Here is a 6,848-nt window from a genome sequence, read left to right on the forward strand (position 1 = left end):
AACCAAAACAATAATTAAATTAAGAAAATATTTTAAATATTTCTCGCTTAAGAATTCCAACGTTATTTACTTTGAAACATTTATAATTACATCGCTATTATTCGAATTTATATGAACCTAATCAGAGCCTGTCCCAGTTACAATTAGGTGGTACGAAATTAGTTGAATCTTCATAATTCACAGCTAAAATACGCAGCTGTGTCACAAACATACGACGTCAATTGCAATTATGGATGTACGCTGCAATTACTACCCCTGACGGATTCACCATTAGCCAGAATTGGATTAGACATTCCAGTTTAGGTGTTAGTCAATTATGCTCACTATCCTGAACACTACATTTAACTAAAAACAGATGCAACAAATTTAAGGAACATATTTAACTGGGAACTATTATGCTTTTAGATCGTTATATTATTTGTACGAGCCAAGGCTGTAGGCTCGGGCTTTCTTAGTTTTATAAGTGTGGCAATTTCCTAAATCGTGTGAGTTACGCCCCGAGAGTATAGACGCAGGCACTCTCTTCAACTGTTACATTACATTCCTTAGTTTCATAGCAATTAACTAAATCATCGGAGTTAGTCGCCCTGAGAGTATAGCCAGACGCAGGCACTCTCTCCGACTGTTACTTTGCATTTATTCGTTACATAGCAATTAACATTTTATTATTTCGATTATATTCTATTTTTGCACGCGAGTGGTTAATATAGAGTAATACTAAAATCCTTTATTATTTAACGCACTCCGGAGACCCAGGAACCGTACATTATTATAAAAAGTTACGTGTTACATGTTAACTTCGATATATAATTGTTATTACTTTGACTACGTTAATATACATTATGTATTTTGACAATACACTGTTTACTTAAGAGTGTTTAAAATAGCAATAAATGAGAAATAACGAACGAGTTTTAATTTATTCAAAAGACTAATTTACTTTCTTCGTTTATGCACAGGTAACTAAAAAATGAAACCTTCAAATCAAATTACAACTACATTGATTTTTCAGCGACAATTTTTCCATACAATCCAAAGTGCAAACAGCAAAAATAACATAAAAAGCAACAGATGCCAGTATTGCTGTTCGTCACTATACAGCAATCAATCTTGTCCACATTTTTATATTTTTTGCATTTCGGTTGCGTTTGAATTGTGAAACTAATCCATCTATATCATTGCAATACTTTGAATAGCACCTGTGGATATTTGTATGAAACATTATTTAGAGATACAATTTTGTCGGGGGTTCAAATGAAATCCAGCCTGATTCCGACTTTTAATTTGGGGATATATTATATTGTCTAGGAGCGTGAGTAGGCAACTCCCATTTCAGTTTTCCGATAACACAATTCTAGTGAACTATCATCGCGGAGGCGAAGGAAGAGAAAATTTTAAAAAATCTACTTTGGGTGCCTTCTTTGGAACCAAATCACAATTACAGAATTTTGAAATTATGGGACCTAATTACAGCTAAATAAAATTATATACTTACGTAAAATGAGCTTTAATGGCACTAGTGGTAGTTGAAGGTGACTTCTCTGGGAGCTGACTAGTAGTTTACAAAACGTAGTTAGATATAAAGGACAGTCATATAAAAAGCTATATTGAATCTTAAATAAATTAAATAAAAAATTGGTGCCTAAAATCACATTAAAAAGTCTGATATCTTTTGTTCTTAATAATGAGCAAGGCACCTAATAATGACGTACTTGTTTCATAGTGTTTGTGTTTCGTTTTTGGCTTGTATGCATTGTGTATATTTTGGTTTTAAGTATCTGTGGGAATAATGAAAATCAAATAAATAAAATGTAATGTGCATTGTACGAGAAGAATACGAGCTAAAAAGTATAAGCATTGATGCAGGCAAATAAAATGTATAAAAAATAATGAATATATTAGTTTTTACTGATTATCTTTTTGTAGACTAAAATCCTCTACAGTAAATCGTTATATTCCAAAATATAATAAAAATATAAACTGAATAGTTTTTAAAACTGAAAACCCATAGTGCGTTTTAGCTATTAAAGTTTTTTACTAAATCGGATTCAATGTTCGTGAATAGTTTTTGTTTGATCTACATTTATTCAAAAATGTTATTTCAGTAACTTATTCCTTTGGCTCTCCAGCTCAAGATCCTTAAATCTACTTGCTATTGTTTAAATTAGTTTTAGTCAGCCTTAAGCTTTAATCCTTAATCCTGGGATTCTAAGAACAACGGCAAATACCAGCTTTCTTTTGGGGAAATTTAGCGGAGGGATTGTGATATTGTCATTCTCCCAACTAGGAATGAAACGGCTTGATTCTCTCTCTACGCAGGGACATCGCGTCACCAGGCATGTGTTGCATTTAACCAAGTGTAAGGACAGTGTTCTGAAGAACTATTTGGACACTACTCGTTTCATTACCGCACCACCTCGATGGCTGGTCTACCGTCCGCTTCTCTATGAATTTCCGAACTGGCAAAGTCTGGACTAAACATTCAGTGGAAGGCTTTTCTGGTAGATATGACTCAAAGGGCAGACCTGCTTAAAGGCGTGAACGCTGGGTGCGTTAACATGGGTGTCCATAGGCAGCTTCATTTTATGGCGGTCCCATAGGTTCGTTTGCCCATCATTTAATAGCAATATATTTTATTAATTCTAATTCAATAACTAGAAAAATACGTTTTACCCATCCTTCGTCGATGAAGGTCGAAGGCTGATCACCTGCTTGTCCATCTTTTTTGGTTAAAGTTCTTGCGCCACTTTACTATTATTATTCATATTCACTTAGAATTTCTCTTGTATTGTACATTTAAATGTCACAGCATACTCTCTGAAATGGTATAAATCGATATTCTGAAGGTATTTGAGTGTCTGTTCACTTGGGAAATGCAGGTAATGCACTCTAAGCAGTGGCTCAATTTATTTGGTCATAAACGTCTGCCTTAATGCCTTAAATTGTGCCTCGGTGTTGCCTGTATACAACAATTATTATGATTTACTCTTAGTTCCATTAGACCTGCCACACATCCTGCATTGCAAGCTATTGGAAATAGCATACGTATATTATATATATATGCTATAATTTTGTATACAGGCAACATCGAGGCGCAATTTATATATATACGTACCTATTATTAATACGACGGCCACCACTTTTAATGCCTAAAAATTATGCATTCGTTGCTATTGATTTGAAAGAAACTATATATTTTTATATATTTAACGGGGGCAAACGGACAGGAAGCTCAACAGAGGGCTCGTGTTGCCGGCCTTAAGAATTGGTACGCTTTTTCGTTGAAGGTCCCTAAGTCGAATTGGTTCGGAAATACTTCAGTGGGGAGCTGGTTACACATAGTGGTGGTGCGCGGCTGCCTCAAGCTGCCAAAAACACTCAGATGTAGAACGACGGACATCGAGGTGATACAGGTGCAATTTCACATTATGCCTTGACGTCCGATGGTGAAACACATCTGCAGGTATTAATCTAAACCACTCCTCTGAACACTCTGCATAGGAAATGCGGTAGAAGATGCAAAGAGACCTTAGATATCTCCGAAAATTTAAAACGTCGAAGTCGTGCTGACTTTCATAAAAAAATTAATGACTCGTGTTTAGTAACCCCGTGACACGGTTAGATGTAATACAGTTGTATAAGGTTTCAATATACGACGATTAGACGCATCTGCGACAGATTTATCTTACTCTCGACTCGTGATGGATCGCCGTATATCTTGTGTGTTCAACGTAAGCTACCGTTTTAAATTAATGCAGTATAGTAAAGACGAGCTGATGCTGCGTCTTTGCATGGAGATTTAAGATACCTGTTTCACGTTTAATTAATCTTTTGACGAATTACGTAAATCATAATAATAGTTATTGTTAACCGATGTGTGTATTAGATTATTTTTGATTTAGATTATGTTCTTTACAAAGAGTTTCTAATGTACTTTAATTACAGAACTTATGGGTATTTTTTCTATTTCTTGCGCTCACAAAATGCCGAGTCGAAGGAGCCTCCGTCGTCCGTCCATCAGGACCACGTTCCTCATCCGATACCTAAGACAGTTTTAAGTGCAAGAGAAGTTAAAAGCGGTGATTTAGGTGGTTTATCACAAATTGGAATAAAATGTTCTCTATACCATAGTTTGTTAAGTTCCTAGTAATACTGACAGCTTAAATTTACTAACAACACACTATTTTAATAATGTTAAAGTTTGCTTCATTACTTTATAATTCACTGTTAATAAATATTTGTACACAAGAGTATATAGAATAGTGTTGAGAATACTTATAACTTTTCTGTAACTTTTTGATTAACAAAACTCGCCGGATAAACAGGAAAAGTACAAAGAAACATTGGGTTTTTGGGCATATTTTTCTAAATTACGAGCAACTGCGGGTCACGATTTGCATTTGACAAATTTTCGCGGACCTCTGGCGGTAGAATTAATGGCCTTTGTAAAGTCTGAGTATAATTGAGCAGAAATAAATACAATTTTGTCGGATCGTGCCACGAATTTATTGGACAAATGGATAAGAATTGTACGGTCTCTACAGAAATAAGGCTCATTTTGTTTTCAACTTTATTCACTCTGTATACTCGCTAATGAGTTCATTAAAGAAACAACATTTTGAGGATATGATATGTGTTAAATCCAACATTCCCCTCTCCGAGTCATGGCAGCGTCAGTAAATAAAACATTTTTACCTCAGGGGGGTTCTGGTGCTGGTCCAACCCTGGGTGAGTGAGCACCTCAGGCTGTCCCGCGTATTCTGTGAGATAAAAGTGTACTCCTCTCTCAAAGGCCTGCAACGCACCCAAAAATGGGTGTGCATGGGCTTCGATGACTGCCCTTTATCGTTTGTCCCGTAGGCTGCACCCCTATTATGAAAAACAACAAATAAATGACTACAGATAAAGAGACGCTCTTGACGCCACGCTGATCGAAGTCATTTATAAACTATTTTAGTTAATGGTAGAGATATTTATCTTTTTCATCATATAGATAACAACCTGTATCAACGCAAAACATAGGAATTGAGCCCAGGAATATATATATATATATATATCCCAATACCTTGCTGGCCGCCCTCTTCTCTTCGAGGCTACTATATCTTAACAGTTCTGAAATACCTGTAATGCTACCTGCGTCCATAAAGAGGTGGTGGCAAGGAGTGTTTTTGAGATAGCAGGTATCAATAGTAAACAAATTTGACACTAAATAATTCGTTTCAATTGAATCGGGTACTAAAGAGTATATTTAAGTTTTAAACTCTAAACAGTATTAGGCTAAAGTAATATGTCGAGAAGATTTGTACTTGTCCATCAGAGGCTTATGTCGTATGCCTATCCGAATGTACTGTCTATTCATCGTAGGGTTGTCACAAACTGTCTGTTGTCTGTCTGGAATAAGGTAAAAACCGAATTTTAAACTTAGCATATCTACGAAATTTCCTTTATGCCCCGTTATGGCATGAAATGGGTACATTTTTCAATGGCCAGTATTTATGTCTGAAATATTTATAAGACGGTGTTTGATTCCAAAAGCTCCAGTTATGTGTTGTGTGCATACCAACTTTGAAGGTAATTATCGAAGAATTTTTGTTATGGGACAGGAGGCAAAGGAGCTGGTGTGTTACTTAAAGCATAGTGCCGCCCATGGACACCCGCAACACCAGTTTTGCTAGTGCGTTGCCGGCTTTAAGGTATGCGGTGCTCTCGGTGGACTCTAAATCGGTTCGGAAATTCCTGGAATGCTTCCAGAAGTGGTGGTGCGCGTCAATAAGTGTCTGTCACTCTGTCGTGGAACGCCAGACGTCAAAGTGGGGCGGGTGAAAGTTTGCATTCAGTCTTGACCGATGATGAAATTTAGAAATAAGATATTTAATTTAAGATCGTTACATAACAAAGAACGTCTATTTAGATATACATGTACACACAAATAAATTGCAACATTAACATAGTTAAAATCATTTCTACCAACCACATTTAGTTTAAAAATCGACTTTATGTACTAATTTTGGAAAAAAATATTATTATGTTAATGATTATTGGCGTGAAAAGTTATAATAAATATTAATTTGATAACTTAATTATTAACTTAACTTAACTTATTTTTATTTTATTTTGTAATAATATAAAGTCGATTTGTTTATTACTAGTTAAATATATGTTTAACACGTAATGATAAAATAATATAAAAAAATTGACTATAAGGGTATGACTCATAATGTAATTGTAACTTCTATTCTACCTTTTAAGAGAAATTAGCACGCCCTTATGTGTGACAGAATATGCGAACTTTGTACAAACTTGTAAGTATATGTTACAAAAATGCATGTTACAGTAAAATGTTATTATAATTATTAGACAACCCTATTTATCCTATTCGTAACTGATACTTTGAACATTTATGCCTGAACTGAGAACTTAAGAGAGATGGGATACGAGGAACTTTAAGCATACCATATATTGGTAGTGATATCGTAGGTATCAAGTTAATTATTTGTATCAAAGTAGCGTGAACTTAGTTTCCGTTATGCAGCCTAGCTCTTTTCGCAAGCACAGACGTTTACTGGTCACTTCGCAGGCTTTTTCAAGGACTTTTCATCATTGGTGAGCCACAGCCTCACATTCCAAGAAACAGCCTCTGCAGAAAGGACTGTCTATCGCGCCAACGAGATGTTTATTTAAGTCACCCGTAACTGTACCTATCATTTTTGAGATTGATTCTGATGTGGCTTAGAAGTAGCTTTGCCACTAGCAGGTTAACTGCTGGTAAAGTAATAGAACGTTTCAATTCTTAATAGGCGGGCAGCACACTTGCGAGCCGTCTGGCAGTGCGAGTGTTCATGCCCGTT

Source organism: Pieris brassicae, chromosome 7, assembly GCF_905147105.1.
Source record: "Pieris brassicae chromosome 7, ilPieBrab1.1, whole genome shotgun sequence".
NCBI lineage: Eukaryota > Metazoa > Arthropoda > Insecta > Lepidoptera > Pieridae > Pieris > Pieris brassicae.